Genomic DNA, 21,047 nt, shown 5'->3' on the forward strand with positions numbered 1-21,047 from the left:
AGAGTCCTCATGCTACAACTAAGAAGTCCACATAATGCAACGAAGATCCTGGTGCCACAGTTAAGACCCAGTGCGGCCAAAATAAATAAATAAAATAAGTAAATAATTATATTAAAAAAGTAGGGAGAAATATAAGTAAGGAGAAATACACTGGCACCGGCTTCGAGAAAAGGAGCTGTGGGAGCATCGTAGCTGAGAGCAGCACTTTAGTCTTTTCCATGTAAGACTTCAGGGAAAGGAGTCCTTTAAACAAAAAAGGCTGGCAGAGGTTCCATAATGAAATAACTTTGGGAAGCGTAACATATCACATACCCGTCTCAGTAATTCATGATATACATCAGACCTCCTGCTTTTTATTTATTTATTTTTAAAGTCCTTCCTTCCTCCCTTCCTTCCTTTCTTCCTTTCTTTCTTTCTTTCTTGGCTCTTTGTTGTGGTGTGCAGGCCTCTCTCTAGTTGTGGCATGTGGGGTTTCTCTCTGTAGTTGTGGCATGCAGGCTCCAGGGTGCGTGGGCTCTGTAGTTTGTAGCAGGCAGGCTCTCTCGTTGAGGCATGCCAGCTCAGTAGTTGTGGTGCGTGCGGGCTTAGCTGCCCCGTGTCATGTGGGATCTTAGTTCCCCGACCAGGGATTTAACCCGCGTCCCCTGCATTGGAAGGCGGATTCTTTACCACTGGACCACCAGGGAAGTCCCCAGACCTCCTGCTTTTTAAAAGTCACTGTTTCCCACACTGACTTTGCCACAGAACCGTCCATTCTCTCCCAACTCCACTCCCAACACCTATTAACTCCCGTGGGTCTAGAGCAGCACAGCTGTCCAATAGAAACACCATGAGTCACAAGTGAGAGCCACACATGAGATTCAAAATGTTCTAGTAGCTAAATTTTTTTTTTTTTTTTTTTTTTTTTTTTGCGGTACGCGGGCCTCTTACTGCTGTGGCCTCTCCCGTTGCAGAGCACAGGCTCCGGACGCACAGGCTCAGCGGCCATGGCTCACAGGCCCAGCCGCTCCGCGGCATGTGGGATCCACCCGGACCAGGGCACGAACTCGTGTCCCCTGCATCGGCAGGCGGACTCTCAACCACTGTGCCACCAGGGAAGCCCTAAACTTTTTAAAGTGTAATTTGTTGTAATATACAGTTGATCCTTGAACAATGTAGGTTTGAACTGCGAGGGTCCACTTATACACAGATTTTTTTTTTCCCAATACATTTACAAATATATACATGTAGAACATCATGAGCAAGACTTGTATGGAAGTGGATAGCTTCTCCTTACATAGGCATAAGGTGAGTGATATTTAATACAAAATTAACAGTGCTTGTTTTCTTACTGTTTTATAACTTTGCTTTCAAAGAATTACATTACTGTGGGACTTCCCTGGTGGTCCAGTGGTTAAGGCTCCGTGCTGCCAATGCAGAGGGCGCAGGTGTGATCCCTGGTTAGGGAACTAAGATCCCACATGCTGTGCGGCAAGGCCAAAAAATTTAAAAAAAAAAAGGAATTACATTACTGTAAAGTATGCCTCTTTCTCTCGTAATCGGAGACCTGCATATCAGCCTATCATAATAGGTAAGTGGTTTTTTAGAAAAATATAACAATGTTTCCAATACTGTATTATGAATATGACTGTAATACTATATGCCATAAACATTTTATAATGAATGATTCATTCATTCATTCATTTTATAATGATTCATTCATATAATGATTCATTCAGCCCACAGAGGCTGGGCTACTGTGAAGCAATCGTACAGGCCACCATAAAGCAATCATATTGCTGCTTTTTCTTTACCAATGCATGAATCACTATACCCATACATAAATATAAATTTCTTTTTCACATTATCTTTTCATTTTTGATGTCTAGTGTTAGAGATACATGTAACATCTATAGTGTTTTGTATTATATAAGACAATATTGATGTAGGTACTGACAAGACAATTCATCTTGTAAACAGACGGCATAAACTTAATGGTATGGATATATGCAGTATAGTACTCTAAATAATGTATTTTCTCTTCTGTATGATTTTCTTTTCTTTTCTTTTCTTTTTTTTTGCCTCGCTGCGTTACCTGATCAGGGATTGAACCCGAGCCCTCCGCAGTGGAAGTACAGAGTCCTAACCACTGGACCACCAGAGAATTCCCCCGTGTATGATTTTCCTAAAAACCTTTTCTTTCTTCTTGCTTACTTTTTTTGGTAAGAATTCAGTATATAATAAGTATAACACACCAAATATACGTTAATTGACTGTATGTTATCAGTGAGGCTCTGTTCAACAGTAGGCTATTATTTAAGTTTTGGGGGGAAAAAAAGTTATATGTGGATTTTTGACTGCATAGGGGGTTGGTGCTCCTAACTGTCACATTGTTCAAGGGTCAACTGCGTTTTATTTTGTCCAGAATACCCAAAAGCTATTTTGGAAAAAATTAAAAAAAAAATTTATTTAGTATTTATTTAATCATTTCAACATGTAATTAATATAAAATTAATGAGATATTTTACATACTTTTTCTCATACAAAGTCTTCAAAATCTGGTGTGGACTTTATACTTAGAGCACATCACAACTGGCGCATTTCAGGCACTAATAGTCATCTGTGGTTAGTGCCCCCCATACTGGACAGCTCCCATCTAGAGACTTTTATAGAACTTAGTTTAGGAAAAACACTGGCCTAGAGGCTCATTTCCCCTTGTTAGCCTGTATGGACAGCCACAAGGTGGAAATCTTTAAGATTTAAGAACAGTTAAAGAGGTATGAATAATATTTACCCTAATTATTTACATATGGTTTCCAAGAGGTTTTGTTTGTGGGATTTTTTTTATGGAAGGGGAGGATGAAGGGAAGGGAGTTGCCATAACCCTTGTTTTCACCAGATTACAACCCCCTACACACACACACACACATACACACACACACACACACACACACACACACACACACACACAGATATAATTTGGAAAAGGAAAAAAGTTGAATATTAAGTATCAGTTCCAAAGATAACCCTAGTCTAGCCATTGGACTGAAATAATCCTAATCTTCTCTAAGAAGCAAAGTTAATTTCACATGCTTCTTACATATTTAAAGACTTTAATATATATTTCTAAAAATAAGTTTCTTCTATAGCACAGGGAACTCTATTCAATATTCTGTGATAAAGAATATGAAAAAATATATATATGTATAACTGAATCACTTTGCTGTACAGCAGAAATTAACAATATTGTAAATCAACTATACTTGAATAAAATAAATTTTTAAAATAAGTTATTTCTTCATGTTTGTGTAAAATGATCTTAAATACATGAGAAAAAGATCCAATAGTAAATTATTTGAGGAAAAAGCAAACAAACACTGCTAAAAAGAAACTAAAACTGATGCTGAGAGCTCCTGAACCAGGTACTCCCACATAAGCCTCACAGCTGACAAACAGACCCACTTTTACAAACAGGGAGCTTGCTGTAGGCTCTCAATCACCTGGGAGCTTGTTAAAAATCCAAATTCTCAGGCCCACCCCAGACCTACTAGGCCAGGAACTCAGGGGGTGTTAAACAAGCCATCCAGGTAACCCTGAGGCACACTCATGTTTGAGAACCACTACATCAACACAGAACTAGTATTTAAACCCAATCTGTCTAACTCCAAAAGCTATATATTTTTTAGAAGTTTTTTGGGGCCTTTCTTGGAGAGGGGGCTGAGAATTTTTGTGTGTATGTGTGGTAAAATACACATAACATAAAATTCATCATCTTAACCATTTTTAACTGTACAGTTCAGTGGTATTAAGTACCTTCACACTGTTGTGCAACCATCGCCACCATCCATCTCCAGAAGTCTTTTCATCTTGCAAACCTGAAACTCTGTACCCATTATATGCTAACTCTCCCTTTCCCCTCCCCCCAGCGCTTGGCAACCACCATTCTACTTTCTGTCCCTATGAGTTTGACTACTGTAGGTAACTCATATAAGTGGAACCCAGTTTCACCCAACAGCCTCAACGGCAGAAAGTTTGGAAAGTACAGAAATGCATAAAGAAGAAAATGGAGATCACTTATGATTCCACTGCCTATAGCAGTAACTGCTGTGGACTGAATTGTGTCCCCCACAAAACTCATGTTGAAACCCTAAGCGCTAATGTGACTGGATTTAGAGACAGGGTCTCTAGGAAATAATTAAGGTCAGATGAGTTCACAAGGGTAGAGCCCTAATCCAATAGGGCTGGCGATCTTATAAGAAGAGGAAGAGAGTCCAGAGCTCCTGTGAGGACAGCAAGAAGGTGGCAATCTGCAAACCAGGAAAAGGGCCTTCCCCAGCCAGCGAACTACCTGGCACCCCAATCTTGGACTGCCCAGCCTCCAGAACTGTGAGAAAATAAGTTTCTGCTGTTTAAACCACACAGTCTATGGTACAGTTGACCCTTGAACAGCTCAAGGGTTGGAGCTCTGACCATCTGTGCAGTCGAAAATCCACATATAACTTTATAGTCAGTTCTCTACATAGGCAGTTACTCTGCATCTGCAGACTCAATCAACTGTGGATCATGAGTACTGCAGTAGGTATTCCGTGAAAAAAAAAAATCCGTGCATAAGTGGACCCATGCAGTTCAAACCCATGTTGTTCAAGGGTCATCTGTATTCTGTTATGGCAGCCTGAGCTAATACTTTGGAACATACTTTTTCAATCTTTTTCTTTAGTATATTTTTATTTTTTAAAGTATGTTTTATATTTAAATGAAATCAAAGCCCATATGCCTTTTTTCACTTTCACAGCATTTTCTAAACCTCCATTCTGCAGACCAGTGATCAGCAGGACACTGATTTTTGGAAAGTGGGTTTTAGAGTGACATCAGGCTTCTACTGCTAAATTTCTCAGTCTTTTCTATACTAAACTGAGAATGTCAAGATGGGAATTTGTTATATTTGATCTCTAAGTGTATGAGGGGAGAGCTCTGTATTACATCCCCTGCTGTTCTGATAAAAGTATACCACTGGACAACTAACAGGAATTTCAAGGGGCATTGCCTAGTCTTGGAAAGCAATACTGACTGACAGAAATAATTCACTTAAGACAAAAAGTCAATTTCATTTTCTAAAGGAGCCATTCACTCATTCATTCACTATTAGCAAACTAGTCTAATTAAACACTGCTTTAACATTTTTTATAACAATAATTTTAAAAAGTAGTGATGGTTAAGCTCCAAATTAGTGAGGCACTGTTAACTCTTTGTATGCATGGTCTCACTTAATCCTGGCAAACTTCCTCTGCAAATCCTCAAGCCAGAGAAACTAAGGCACATGCCCCCAGAGAGGTTACATAATTTACTGGAGACAGCACAGAAAGGAAAAGAGCCAGGATTGGAACACAGATCTGTCTCGTTCCAAGGCTATTATTAACTACAATGCTTCTTTCTCTCTTAGTCAAATAACTGCCTTGCTTGAAAAACTTTATGATTTTTTTGTATGTAAAGAAAAATTCAAATACTTTGGCCTTGCATTGAGTGCATTTCACAAACTGTTATCCCAATGTCCCATCCCAGCCTTCCTTCTTTTCTCTCTCGTCTTTGAGAAACTTCTCACTTCATCCAACTAAGATTCCCCATTGTCTTGCCCCTCTTATATACTTCTCACTTAATTTCTTTCTTTCCCACCTAAATTCCTCTGCTTTGCCGTCTTCTCCTGGTCAACAAATTCCTTAGGTTCCAGTTCAAATTTAATTTTTTATATGTGACCTTCATTGCTCATTCTCTCACGCCCCACATCCCATCCATCAAGAAATCCCATCGGCTATACCTTCAAAACAGATCCAGAATCCAACCACACACCACCTCCACTGCTACCTCCCTAGTCCAAGCCGTCATCACCTCTCATCTGGCCTCTCTGCTCTCCCTCTTTTACCCCCTGCATCTATTCTCACCCCAACCTCCTGAGCAATACCTTTAAAACATAAATCAAAACCCTCCAATGAATCCCCATTTTTCTCATGGTAAAAACCAAACTCCTTTTCTATGTTCAATTGTGAATAACCATTGAGTAAACAATGGCCCCCACCCCCACCCCCAAACCTCTCTGACTTCTTTCTGATTCTAGCCCTTGCTGACTTCCCAGGCCTAGAACTCACCAGGCATGCTCATGCCTCAGGCCCTTTGCACTGGCTGCTCTCTGCCTGGAATGTCATTCTTTAAGATAAGGCTCACTCCTTACTTCTTTCAACTCTCTGCCCCGAGGATCATGACCTACCAGTGACCACCTTCCCATCCCCGCAGCATTCCACATCTTCCTTGTCTTGCTTTATTTTTCTCCCTATAACTTACAAGTTTACCTAGGTATGCTGTCTGTCTTCTCATGAGAGTCCTGCTCATTGAGGCATCTTGGAGCCTAGAATGGCACCTGGCACATATTAGGTACTCAATAATATTTGCTGAATGAGTGAATGGATGGACGCGCTCACACACTTCGGTCAAAGGCTCTCTCTCCTTTGCTCTCTCATTTGGCACTTATCACATGCTGCTGTGTACTTTTCTGCATGTACTTATTATCCACCCACCTAGATCACATGTTCCTGTACCCTCCAAGTGCCCTGTACAAAGTTAGCATTTAATAAATATTTGATGATCAATTATCAGTGCAGTGGCTTTTTCTTTCCAAATAGTTACAGTAATAACTTTTCAAAACATGACATTCCATTTAGAAAAGAAACATTCTGGAAAGGAAGAAAAACACCAGAATATTTTTATTTATTTATTTATTTATGGCTGTACCACGTGGCTTATGGGATTTTAGTTCCCCAAACAGGAATTGAACCCAGGCCCTCAGCAGTGAGAGCACCGAGTCCTAACCTCTGGACTGCCAGAAAATTTCCAGAATATTTTTAACTTTAAATTAATCTTAGGGCTTCCCTGGTGGCGCAGTGGTTAAGAGTCCGCTTGCCGATGCAGGGGACACGGGTTCGTGCCCCGGTCCGGGAAGATCCCACATGCCGCGGAGCGGCTGGGCCCGTGAGCCATGGCCGCTGAGCCTGCGCGTCCGGAGCCTGTGCTCCGCAACGGGAGAGGCCACAACAGTGAGAGGCCAGCGTACCGCAAAAAAAAAAAAAAAAAAAAATTAATCTTAAAAGGATGGAAAATATTTTAAAGATATATACATACAACGCATATACATATATCAAATCCATGTCATGTTCTGAAAATAAATTATTTGCTTTGTGCCTTTCATGTATATTATATCCTGAAGACATACTTGAGAGTCAAGCTCAAGGTAACATTTGGATAGTAAGGTAATTTGGAACATAGAACATATTTTAAATAATGAGTTGAGAATTTATGTAATGTGTGACAAAAATAAAAGGTTAATGTCAAATAGGTTTTATGTCACATTTTTTGACACAATATCAGTTTTAGTTGGGGAGCATCTAATTGTAATGAAAATGTGTTCTATAAACAATTTAAGTTTACATGTATGCATAGAACTAAAGTATTCGTTTACATGAAAACTTTAACACATGTCTCTATATTGTTCATTTTGTGCTGCATATCCAATGTGCACATTTCTGAAAAACCGTTTAGACAACTTTTTAACATTAGATGCAGATCTTTTCAGTCATCTTGACTATAGCACATGCACTATTCTCTTTGTGAGTATTGGTGGGGAAGACATGTAAACAGACCCCTGCAAGACTTATGGTGATTTCTTAATTGATTATTTACCTCATTTAACCTTAGAACCTTAACATGACAGTGCAAATGAAAAAAGAATGTACAGTAATAATATGGTACTCATAAGATATATTAAAAAGATAAGGAAATCTTCTCTGGTATGCACAGGTTTTCACATGGCACAACGTCCATTTTACACTTCTAGGTAAGTTAAGGCCCTCTCCACTCCTCTTTTTCAAACACAGTTCACCAAATTTCATTTTTCTTTGATTATTCTCTTTGGACATTTACTTTCAGATTGTTTTACCTACGTAATATATGCTGTAACAGAAAATAATTCTAAGTATACATGTGACATAAAAATCAGACTAATGAAGAGAAACAAGTAAAATAGTTTTAAAACTTTGGGAAAAAAAAACCCCAACAAAGCTAGAGGAGCAAAGAATTAGGGCAGTAGCTCGAGGGAGAAGTGAGCTCAAAAAAAAAAAAAGAAATCAGTTATTCTTTACCTTGTAAATTAGACCAGTAAAGTGAAAAAAAAAAAACTAAAATAAATAAATAAGCAAGCAAGCGATCCTGAGGTTTATGGATAGAGGTAGCTCCAAACATCTCTAGGTGTAAATCTACATCTTTTAAGTATGATCACACCTAGAGAAAAGGGGCTGGACTCTCATGATCTTTCCAATCCTGATTCTCACAGATCTGGAGAATCAGAATACAAATAGGTCAGTTTATTCTTACTTCCTATTCCTAAATATATTTCTTTGCACTTCTAGGAAGTATCAGAGTTAAAAAATCTAAATGTAGCAGCATTCATTTTTATTTTAAATCCTAGGAGAAATACTTCCAAGTTAAAACCACACAATCGAAAACTTTTACTCTCAGTAATCAGGAGAAAATAATCTGATTTTTTTTGTGTGTGTGGATAACAGTCTCTACACATGGAATGAGTTATTTCTAAATCTGAAGACATTTCTCCACATTAAAAAAAAATCTATTTTTCTACTTCGCAGGTTAGGTCCAGTTTAAAAAACTAAACTTTGCTCTAGAAAACTTTCTTTGACAGTAATTTAAATTTTGTATGTAATACCTTTGTTTGCCAAACACAGATATAAAGATTTTAAATTTAATCTCTCAATATGGCATCCAGGTTTCTCCAGCTCTACTACTTATTGAGAAATGACTACTGAAAATAATTATAAACTATCCTGTTATTTTATATTCATAAAACTTTCGTGTATATTACACTAAAGCTAAACATTCAACAACTATGGCATTTTTTTTTTTTTTAATTCAGGGGAAATGCTTAGGGCTTTAAAAATTATTGCTAAAAATCAAATGATGGGGCTTCCCTGGTGGCACAGTGGTTGAGAGTCCCCCTGCCGATGCAGGGGACACAGTTTCGTGCCCCGGTCTGGGAAGATCCCACATGCCACGGAGCGGCTGGGCCCGTGAGCCATGGCCGCTGAGCCTGTGCGTCCGGAGCCTGTGCTCCGCAACGGGAGAGGCCACAACAGTGAGGGGCCCGCGTACCTCAAAAAAAAAAAAAAAAAAAAAAAAAATCAACTGATGGTGGTGGCCCTAACACTGTAAAATATTATTCGAAGGAGAGCTGAATACCAACTGTACAATAAAAACCAAGAAATCGGATAAATAAACTGATTATCTTTTTTAAAAAATTACAATAAAAATCTGAAATCACTGCAAGCAACTGTTAAAGATGGGTGATTTTAATACATACAACAGCAGTCTTAACATTCCTTAGTTATGTTCAAAATATTTAGTCTACATAACAAATTTTGAAAGTCTCTCCCATATGACATTTACCACAAGATAATGAAATTCTTCATCTCCCCAAATTAGGCTTACCACTAGTAATAGTGAGAGGGCTGGTTCTCACTGGGAAAGAAGGAAAATTCAGGTTAGCTCTGGCAGCCTTGCATGAACTCATGCACTACCTCAGACTGTTCAGGGACCAACTTAATGATCAAGAGCTGTAGGTCAGCCCCAGTGAACTAAAAAATCCACAGTAAGAATGTTTCATCATCTTTTATTACTGTTGTCCATCAGGGCTCAGCTTTCTCATAGGGTCAAAAAGAAGAGGAAAAAATCCTTCTGACACGTTATTTTACTGGCCTTATATTCAACCTACAGTATGGCCTCTTTAAAAGAATGTTTCCTTAAAGCGAATCACACTTTGTACGTTTTACATCCAAATCTGTACTTTGATTACACTGACAACATTCCAAGCAAGGGAACAACTTGAGCTGTACCATATCATGTTTAATTAAGGTTCTAAGTGTTCTTTTTTCCAATTAGGATTTTTGCTAAGTGAAAGATATGATTCATAATCCCTGATTGCTCCCAAGTATAGAGCTTGGGAGCAATCCTATGCATGTCTGACTCACCACACTATGCAAATAAAAAACTGAATTATCTGCAGAAGGAGCAGAATAACTGCTCTGACCTAAAATTTGACTATCGACATAAGATTCTGGGTTAAGATTCTGGGTTTTTTGATCACCACTTTTATTTATCAATAAAACAGTACTTTTCCCTATTCGTCCTATTGAAACAAAGGTCATCCAATTTTAATTTTAAAACCTCAAAATGTTTAACTAGTAGGCAGTCATTTATAGATAAAATCTTATACATGGGCTTAATACTAAGGGCAAAATGTATCGTGCATGGACATGCAGTATATATTCAAATCCCAGCTCTACCGCTTAGTAATGTAACCTTGGGCAAGTTATTTATCATTTCTAAACCTCAGTTTCATTACCTATAAAATGGAACAAACCTACCTACAGGGTGTTGTCAGAATTTAATAATACTAAACACCCGTCAGGGCCCGAAATAATGTTAAGGTTTAACAATATTCTTTCTCCTTTCCCCCATTTTCTTTCTTGTGAAAATGTTACAGTCACAGGTTGGGACACCTGTGACACATGTTTAATTTCTGATGCTACAAGGAAGCACCCTGGATTTCAGATGAACTGAAATAAGCCTTTCCTAGAAAGGCAATACCGTTCATACCTCATTCCCTCACATTTAGGATTTTTATTTCAGGTAATATGAATGTTCAATGTGTTTGCAAGATAAGCCAAAGAACCCACAAAAACAGAAAATGTTCAATTTTCCAACTTTATTAAAAAGAAATTTATAATTAAATAACAACTATATAAAGTTGATTAGGATTACAGGGAAGGGGAACCTGGGTTTCAGATCTGGTACAGTGAGGTCTCAGGATCTTTTCCTGAGCGGAAGCACATATGAGGTAAGGGGGAAAAAAGATCAGGCTGCCTCTCCCCAAGACCTCTTTCTTCCACGTTCCCAAACTGGGTATGTTGCCAGCCCTGAGCACTTGTGAACTGCACTACACGTGGGCAAGCCACCCCAGCAGAGCCGCCTCCTGGGCCCATCTCCATTCAGCGAGGTACCACTTACAAGGTTTCCCTCTTAGGGCTTTCAAGTCCACACCTCCTTCCTTCTCTGTCAGCTCTCCCACTTCACATTCATTTAACATCCACCCCCCCACCCCCCCGCTTTCTGCTAGCCCCCTCACCCACTGTATTTTCCACTTCTACCCTAGAACATTATTGATCACGAGAGAACCATGCCATGCAGATGGAACTGGTATGTTGCTTAATTCATGTTGCCTCACTGCAGCTAAGTACCATTCCTTTCATCCACCTTCCCCACATCTGACACATTCCACAAATTTACTCCCCTCAAACTCAAAACCTTTTGCCTCTGCCCCTGACAAATGACCTTGCTATCTTCCCAGGAAAGACCACAGACCTCTATTTTGTTTTGTTTTGTTTTTTTGCAGTACGCGGGCCTCTCTCCGCTGTGGCCTTTCCCGCCGCGGAGCACAGGCTCTGGACGCGCAGGCCCAGCCGCTCCGCGGCACGTGGGATCCTCTCGGACCGGGGCACGAACCCGAGTCCCCTGCATCGGCAGGCGGACTCTCAACCACTGCGCCACCAGGGAAGCCCCAGACCTCTATTTTGAATCCTATCATCTACCCTGCTCTCCTCTTCTCTAATTTTACTTTACTGTTACTTATTCTGTAGGCCATTTGGGGAACAGAGGAACCTTATGAAAAGAATGACAGCAGTCTGAGGAAAGAATAGAGAAAGGGAGGTTAGGGAGAGTGCTACAAAGTTCCACTTGGTATTATCGGAATTTAAAAAAAATGACTTTCCCTGTTTCTCTCCCTTTAATCTGATTTTCCTCTTACCCACAGAGATCACAATGTACTATAAGGCCTTGCTGATTTCTACCTATCTCAAAAATGTTTTTTTCTTTGGTTCCCACCATTCTACTCTAACCTGGGTTGTCTAAGTATTTAGCCAGAAAATGGTTACTAAGTGCCCAGCTTGTTTTAAATGCTATGCTAAAGGCTTAGAATAAGTGCGGGAACAGGGAAACATAAGATTTCATGGTCCTACGCCAGAACCTCTGTGTCTACAGGTGACTGTTATGCCTACTCAAGTTTGGGACCATGATAAGAGGGGATACTGTCTCTTTAGCCTCAATAATTTGAGATATGCTTTCTAAACCTTTCTTCCATAGAAAACATAGTACTTTGCAAATAGTCCAAGGCAGTGTGCAAGTAACATCTGTACCTGCCACAAACCTTTAAATGTTAATTCTTTTTCTTTCTTTTTTCTGGCTGTGCCATGTGGCTTGTGGGATGTTAGTTCACCGACCAGGGATTGAACCCGGGCCCTCCTCAGCGAGAGCACGGAGTCCTAACCACTGCTCTGCCAGGCAACTCCCGAATGCATTTTTTTAAATTGTGGTAAAACATACATAAGATTCACCATTTAAGTGTACGGTTCATTAGCTTTAAGTACATTCACATTGTTGTACAACTGTTGTCACTATCCAGCTCCAGAACTTTTTCATCATCCCCGGCTGAAATTTTCTACCCATTAAGTCACTTTTTATTAACCAAAACTGATTTTCATGGTTAAATTCTTCGCCCCCCACCCTCATTATCCTCTCTTGCTTTCCTACCCAAATAACATCTCAAGGTTCATCACTAATCACACCCTTGCAACCACCCTCAATTCCCTAGCTCCTCTCTTCCTATCACACCTGGGGGGCCAAACGCCAATCTCGGTTGAACTGATCACCTGGCTGCTTTTGCTTCCCTTGTTATAGCTGAACGTTGGTGGCAGAAAACCACACAACTAACTGGGTCGATTGGTTTCACCTTAAATTCAGACCTACCCCCTACCTCCAGCCACTCAATAATGCCCAGCCACCCTATCTGGTGTCTCAGTGAGTTCACTTCCTGCTGTCCAAGGTGAGGTGTCCTCCTCATCTCAAACCATCCACACCCTTTCCTCCTTTACTTTAGGTTGCTGGCCCTGCCTCAGACTTCACTGAGAAAACAGAAGCCACCAGAACAGAGAGCCCTATATTCTATCTCCAATTCCTAAACCTCCTTGCACTTGTGCCAATTTTTTGCCTTCTCTCCTGCTACACTGCAAGATGACTGCAAGTCATCTTGCCCCCACCAAAGGGAAACCCTCTTCTTGTGTTTTGAATTCCTTTTCTCCTTCTGAAGAATTTTGCTCCTTTGGCAGGAATTCCCTGGTGGTCCAGTGGTTAGGACTCGGCGTTTTCACTGCTGGGGCCTGGGTTCAACCCCTGGTTGGGGAACTAAGATCCCACAAGCCGCACAGCGAGGCCAACAAATAAATAAAGAAAGAATTTTGCTCCTTTGGTAGTCCTATTTCTCTTCTGCATTAGTCTCTCCCTATTAGATATTCTCGCTAGCCTACTTGAAAATGCTCTTCTATTTCCCATCATTTCTTAAAATGCGCTTCCTTGATCACACCTCTCCAACCACTGCTGCGCAGTTTGTCCTCGCTTTACGGGAAAACTTCCCCAACAAGCAGTTTACATTCACTTCACTCCCATTCTCTCAATGCATTCCAACCTGGCTTCCATCCTCATGTGCCACTGAAACTACTTGTCAAGAGAGCCAAATCCAAGTGGAATTTCTCTATCCTCACTGTTTAACTTCTCAACAGTATTTGGCAGAGCAGACCAGTCCTTCTTTTCTTGAAAGGGATAATTCGCTCTCCTGCTTTAATGCTTAACCTTCTCGGTCTACTTTACCCAACCTTTACACACTGGAACTTTAAGGGCTTGATCTTAAGTCTTCCATGATCACAAATGATCTCAACCAGTTCCACGACATACTATCTCTATGATAGTGACTCCCAAAATTTATGTCCACTCCACTCAGCTCAACTTGAATATTCACTGCCTACTCGACTTTCCACTTGGATGTCTCACAAGTTTTTCAAAAACCTAAAAGGTTCCACATAGAACCCACCCCTCACACCTCTCCCTCTCCTAGTCTTCTCTACAAGCAATTGGCACCACCAGCCACCAAAGCTTAGGCCAGGAATCTGAAGGCATCCTTGATTCCTCCTTCTCTCTCCACAGCCAACCCATGAAGAAAATACTCCTGATTCAACCTCCAAAACATATCTGAAACCCACCATCTACTCTGCTCCATCTCCACTGCCACTGTACTTGTCTAAGATACTATCAGCCTTGAGCTGACCATTGCAATAGTCCCCTAACTGCCCTCTCTGCTTCCTCTCTTGCACCACAGAGCAGCCAGTGATATTTAAAAACAAAAACATATCACTGTCCTAATTAAAGTCCTACAATAGCTTCTCATTTTCATTAAAATCTCAAAACTCCCACAAGCCCTAATATAAGAGGCCCTGCACTCTCTCTCTCTAGGTCACTGCATTCTCCTCCTGCTTTTCTCTTTTCTAACACCCGCACCCTCTGGGTGCAAAGACCCTCTAAAGGTCTTTGCACTTGTTCCCAGGCCAAGAATGTCTCCCCAGCTTTTCACATGGCTAGCACATGCTCATGTGTCAAGTCTCAGCTCAAATGTCACCTTTTCAAAAGGGACACTCCTTGACTCTTACTAGCCAAAACAGTCATTCCCTACAACACACTCTTTTAGACCCAACAGCTTACTAACTTCTTATAAATTTTCTTAACCTGTAATTATCTTGTTTGTGTTTACTTATTTCCTGTTTTTCCCACTATACTATAAAGTCCATGAGGGCAGAGATCTTGTCTGTCTTGAATTTCACTAAAGGCTACTTTAAAATAAAGAAGCTACTCTTTCCCTCTGAGCAGGTTTATTTTAGATTTCCCCTCCTTTCAAGCTTTATTGGATTTTAGTCAAAGAAAATAATTACTCTGGCATTTACCATGAAAAACAAGGGGAGAAAAACCACATGACACAAATACTAGGACTCCACCCACTCACTAGTCTAGACTGGACACAGACTGCACACAGGTATCCAACAGTTTGCCCCTTATAAAACTTTTCAAAATGTAGAAGGACAGAGGAACGTGGATATACACAAAGATAATATAATTTTGACATCTGCATCAAAAATCAAAGTTTCCAACCATTCCCCCTAGCAATCACTAAACACTTTAGAATAAAGAAAATCTTAGAATTTTAGAATAAGGAAAGAAAAGCACAAAATAACTAGAATACGTAGTCCTTGCTCTAGAGAAGTTAATGATTTCCTCACTGACTCGGTTCTCATTTTGGTCTGGTTGGCTATTCATTACCTGCTCTGGATGTTTCTTCCTGACCTTCTGTTTCTTTAATGCATACTCTGTTCTTATCAAGTCTCATGTTTAGAATAACTTTCCCATCCTACTTCCCAAAACCCCAAAAAAATACCTTTCCAATTCAAAATCAGAAAGAACCCTTCCTTTCAAGGATTTATCTCTAGGTTTTTATTTCAGGGTATTTCCTACCCTATTCCTAAATTCTGTATCAACCCTAGATTCAATTCTATCAATATTTTTGTTGCATAGCTGTCTTGACTAAACTAGATGGCCCGGCTAGACCTAGAAGCCAGTATGTTATGTAACTTGTAATAGAATGAAATTATCTACTTTAAAATATATGCTAAGATTTTAAAGGCTTGCAATACTTAAGTTTTCTTTCTGTAAGAAAATCATTTCAACGATTTGATAAATGGCGGAGGAGAAAAATAAAAATAATGTGAGCAATAAAACTGTGCTGAGGGCTTCCCTGGTGGCGCAGTGGTTGAGAGTCCGCCTGCCGATGCAGGGGACACGGGTTCATGCCCCGGTCCAGGAAGATCCCACATCCCACATGCCGCGGAGCGGCTGGGCCCGTGAGCCATGGCCGCTGAGCCTGCGCGTCCGGAGCCTGTGCTCCGCAACGGGAGAGGCCACAACAGCGAGAGGCCCGCGTACCGCAAAAACAAAAATCAGAAAAAAACTGTGCTGAAACTCAAAATGATATAGACCTCGTCTCATGTTCCAATTCAAGAGAGCCAGCAGCACGGTCCATAGTGTAGTACAGCGATGTTTTGAATGTGTATCTGTGTCACAATGGAATCACCTGGAGAGCTTTGGAATAACACAGAATCCTACATATTCAGGGGATCCTGGATGAGCCAGAATTTCAAAACTGGAGGGAGTTAGGGGCATTGAGAAGTTGAAAGCAGGAATCTTAAAACTGAGACTGCCTAACACATTAGACCTTTTGAAAAAACCTCAACTGTCCCTGACAAATGGATGTTACAAATCTGTATTTTAAAACATCTCCCCAGTTGATTCTGATGCTCAGATTTGGAAACCACAGATACAGAGCCAGGAACATGGCTTTTGGGATCCACTGTCAATTCTACCACTTAAAACTTCCGAGACCTTGAACAATTCGAATATCTTGGCAAACATTTTTAGTTCCTCCCCTGGTAAATATATACAATTCCTGGCATACAACAGTGTTCAACACATGGTAGGTCTTATAGGGCCTAAAACATCCACTATAGTATTTGTAAACACAAGCACACACCTAATAGTGCCACTATGTTACTTTTATCCACCAGAAATTAACTATTTACTTTCCATCTCGGTGGGCTCCTAGAGAGATCAGAGCTTTACCGATGTTTTTCCTCCTCCCAATAATCTTTTCAGTAACAATTGAAAACAAAGTTAAAACCCACACACACTTTGATAAACAGCTACTACAGGACAGATAAATACTTATATGAATGCTTCTAAGGAAACACTTTAATGAGTGGGGGAACTGAGAAGTCTTGTATGATCAGAAAGAGATGAACCAAAACACAGTGCTTTTTTGTTTGTTTTGTTTTTGTTTTTAGAAAGGAAAAGGAAAAAAGTCTCCGGGGTGTTTCAAGGCGAGTTTAATTTTTCAGATCAGAGTTCTAAGAAACTATCGTAATTTACTACCATTTGGAATAGGGGATATGAAAGCCAAAAAGAAGTTTCAAGTCACTGGAACCCATCAGCTTCCCACAATTTGACAACTAGAGGAAAGTCTCTCCAGGGTTGTGATAAGACAACCAACTAAAAAAACTAACATAGGGTACCTATACAGAACCACGCTACTAGAAGGCAGGCAGACACTGTCCTCGACTCTTTTGTCTGCAATTTTGTAACCTGGCTCGACTTTACTCTCAAAATGAAGTGGAAGAGGATGAACGAAAAGCCTCCATGCCCTGCCCGAAGCCGGGCCAGGGAAAGCAAAGCCGTCCAGGTTCAAGCCGTAGGAAGACGACGGGAAGCCCTCACCTCCAATTTTGACTGGGGCGGGGGCGGAGGGGGCTGCGGGTTCAGGGAGGGAACCCCTCGGCTGCAAGGCCCGACCCTCAGCCCACTTCCTTCCTCAACGCAAGTGGTAAAAGGAACAAGATGCCGCCGGCCCCAGCCCCTTCCCGCTCCGAGCCGGCTGCCTCGCCTTTCGGGTCTGGGGGCACTGGGAAGGACCAGGCTACTCGGCCCCGGGCCCAAGTACAGATTTCGGCCCCCGGAGCGTAGCCCCCACGCCCCGGACCGCCCAGCGCTGGGGTCGGCAAAGCGTCCCCGAAGGGCGCCGCCCGCGCCGCCAGGTAAGATGGCGCCCGCGGAGCAACTGCGCCACCAGCCTTGGCGACAGGCCAGGCCCAGCGCCATCTTAGCGCCTTCCAGCTACCACCCCCCCACCCCGACCCGCACAACCCCCGCAAGATCCTGCGTCCGGGACGATCCGGGGCGCGAGCCGCGTCGGGCCCGCGCACTGTCGGCCAAAAGAGTGCCACCGAGCCTCTCGTGTCTTCGGACCGGCCGCACAGGCCCCGCAGGAGGCGCCTGGCTGGGCCGAGGGTCCTCCGCGCGGCACAAGGGCTCATCCGGGCCAGGCCGCGGGTCGTCTGCGGTGCTTTGGACCCAGGCAGCGAAGCGACGGGGAAGGGCCAGTCCTGCCGGCAGGCGCGCTCCGAGAACCGGGCCGGACCGGGCCGGGGAGGCTGACAGGCCCCGAGCTCTCCCAGCCGCGGCCGCCCGCACAAGCAGCGGGAAGGAGGAAGCCAGGATGAAAAATAAACCCCGTGCAGCCGCCGCCTCCCTCCCACCCGCTCCCCTCCCCCTCTCGAGACGCGGGGTCCATTTTGCCGAGAAGAAAGAAAATGCGATTCACACCCAAGAGCTTCCGAGAGAGAGAAGAAACGAGGGGGGGAAAACCGAGGGGAGGAGATTGGAAAAGCTTATTTTTCTTCCTCGCTCGCCGTCACTCCTGGCCCTCCCTGCCCCTGCTCACGGCCCCGCCGCGCCGTCCTCCCCTCGCCGAGCCCCGCTCCCTCCTTCCCGGCTCCCGGCGGCTCCGGGGGGTGGGGGTGGGGGGCGGAAAACACACTCGCACTCGCGCACACAACTAATTTTAAACCGGCTCAATCAATGAGTCATTAAACGGCTTCCCTCCCCTCTCCTCCCCACCACCAACAGCCACGCCATCCCCCTTCCCAGGCTCTCCCTCTCCCCGCTCCAGAAATTTGCATCCGCGGAAAAGAAAAAAAAAAAAAAAAAGGCGCCGGGGCCCCCACCCCGCCTAGGCGCCCCCATCCCAGCCCCGCCGCCCCCTGCCCGCCCGCGCCCTCGCCCGAGACACTGAACTTGGTCTTCCCGGGGCCCGGGCATCGCTGGGAAAGGCATAAACACTCGATTCCCCTTTTCTCCGTGTCCATTAAACATCCACCCACCACCACCATCACCCACCCACAAACCCACCCCCCCCCCAAAAAAAAAAACACAGCCTTAGCCAATAGCTCTCTGGGCTGAAACCTAATATCCTGGTTTTGGCAACTCGGTGTTTAATTTGCTCCTCTTTCTTTTCTGTCTGGAGATATATCTCCAGCTCCCCCCCTCGCTTTTCCCCTCCCCGAAGGAAAGAGGCAGAGGAAGGAGGTTGTGTGTGTTTTTTTTTTTCTCCTTGAAATTTTTATCACAAAATTATAATACACTCAAAGGGAAACTCACCGTCATGAAAAAGCAGTGCCTTGTCAACGGGGTTTCTGCGCCATCGCACCAGGGGCGGCGGCGGCGGCGGCGGCGGGCGCGGGGCGCGGGGCGCGGGCGCGGGAGCTCCCGGCCGAGCGGCGCCGGCCACACGCGCTCCGCTCTCTCTCTTGCTCACCCCCGCGCCGGGCGGCGGGCGCCCGCTCCCCGCGCCCGCCCGGCCTTCATGCTCTGCGCCCGGGCAAACCGCTCGCCTCCTCGTCTACCTCCAAACTTCGGTTCTCGCCTAGCAAAAAATGTGAAGATTAGGATTTTTTCAATTAAATTTTTTTTTTTTTTTTTAGAAAAATCAAGCTCCAAAGCTGATAATTCCTGTTTCCTTTGGGATTCTTTTTAACTTCAAGAAATGCCGTGGTTTAGTCAAGAAACAGGGTTATTGGCTTTTTTTTTTTTTTTTGAAGATCTACAAGATGCGTGCTATTCTCCGCAGGCGCCCTACGCGCGCGCACACACACACACACACACACACACACACACACACACCAGTTTTAGCTGGGGGGGGGACGCCGATGGGGGGGGTTAAAAACAAAAAACAATATTTGTTTAGAACTCTAACTGGAACATGTCCCAGTACATACTTTTTGCATATGCTTTAAAAAAAAAAAACACAAAAACGAAAACATAACTTTTAACTTAGTTATTTGGCAAATAACTGATTCATTCCAACTTTTAAGTCTAAGCTTTCCTTTGCAACACCCTCTTTCCATTCCAAAATGCAGTGAAACCTTATCTGTAAACCTGTATATTAACATTAAAACAAAAACAACAACAAAAAAACTTTAGCAGCCAAGATGAAGGTGAGGAGCTAAGTAAGTCACTCTCAAAACATACAGTTCCCACTGCTTTCTCTTTATTGCAGATAATTGTACGGCCACATTTGTAGAATTTTCATGACGTGATCCCCAGTCTTAAAAAGAGAGCTTCCCAAACATCCAGTGAAATAGAATAGGTTAAAAAAGAGAAAGAGAGAGCTACCCAACCTTTTAACATTCTGTAGTCCAAGTATAATTACCACCCATTTTTAATATCAAATCTCAAACTGAGACGTTTCCATAAACCATCCAGCATCCAGAGCATTTAAATAAATGTTAATTATGACTGTGGATTGGGAGTGGGTGCCTTTGTGGTTTAGGTTAATTACATTTACTTTTCCTGTAAATGCCCACAAAAATATAGTGGGGGTTTTGTTGCCTTTTATTTTAAATAAACATCAAGGTAAAAGATAAAGTGAACAAAAATGTGATTCAGATTTTAAGAAATACATATGTAAGCCCCAGAAAAACTCTAAAATTATTTTTATTTATTTATTTATTTATTTTGCGGTACGCGGGCCTCTCACTGTTGTGGCCTCTCCCGTTGCGGAGCATAGGCTCCGGACACGCAGGCTCAGCGGCCATGGCTCACGGGCCCAGCCGCTCCGCGGCATGTGGGATCATCCCGGACCGGGGCACGAACCCGTGTCCCCTGCATCGAGCAGGCGGACCCTCAACCACTGCGCCACCAGGGAAGCCCTCTAAAATTATTTTAAATTAGTTTGTAATGCATATAGCAATGGGGTCCTGCTGATAAACAGGAAATCTCAAACCCATATCCCCCAGATATTTGTTGAGTTCTAAATACAATTATCCCTAGATTTAAATTACTTAAGTAGAATTCGTTAGTTTCTAATATAATAATATCCCCTTAGCATTAAAAAACATAATGGTAGCACACCTTGTTTGCTTTTAGAAGGATACTGTAACTATGCTATTTTATTGCACAAGGTAAGTATGTCAAGGTTGGCATACAATGTTGTCATATTTAAGATAGAAGATCTTTTTAAAAAACAAAACATATCTTGTTCTAGTAACTGCCACTCTGTCACTCACAATGTGTGCTTTGTATTTAGACCTACCTCAATAAATACAGTCAGTGATTTAGTATCACATAGTATCATGGAGGTGTTTTCTCAGATGTGTGTTGTGTTCACATTCAACCAAGGTCTTCCTGGAACAGTA

The 21,047-nt window shown here is 42.5% G+C and overlaps 1 protein-coding gene across 4 annotated transcripts in view; it reads right to left on the minus strand.

The window, feature by feature from the left end:
* Positions 1-21,047, minus strand: part of BICRAL (BICRA like chromatin remodeling complex associated protein) — a 103,460-nt gene that overhangs the window by 62,670 nt on the left and 19,743 nt on the right. For 2 of the 4 annotated variants that reach the window (XR_004528424.2, XM_073810703.1), the window contains exon 1: positions 19,012-19,459. The gene's annotated coding sequence lies outside the window, so the exon portion shown is untranslated. Of the gene's footprint in view, positions 1-19,011; positions 19,461-21,047 lie in introns of those variants that run through there. The other 2 variants (XM_033864233.2, XM_033864235.2) reach the window with 2 other exon arrangements.

This window comes from Tursiops truncatus, chromosome 10 (genome assembly GCF_011762595.2).
Source record: "Tursiops truncatus isolate mTurTru1 chromosome 10, mTurTru1.mat.Y, whole genome shotgun sequence".
Taxonomy (NCBI): Eukaryota; Metazoa; Chordata; class Mammalia; order Artiodactyla; family Delphinidae; genus Tursiops; species Tursiops truncatus.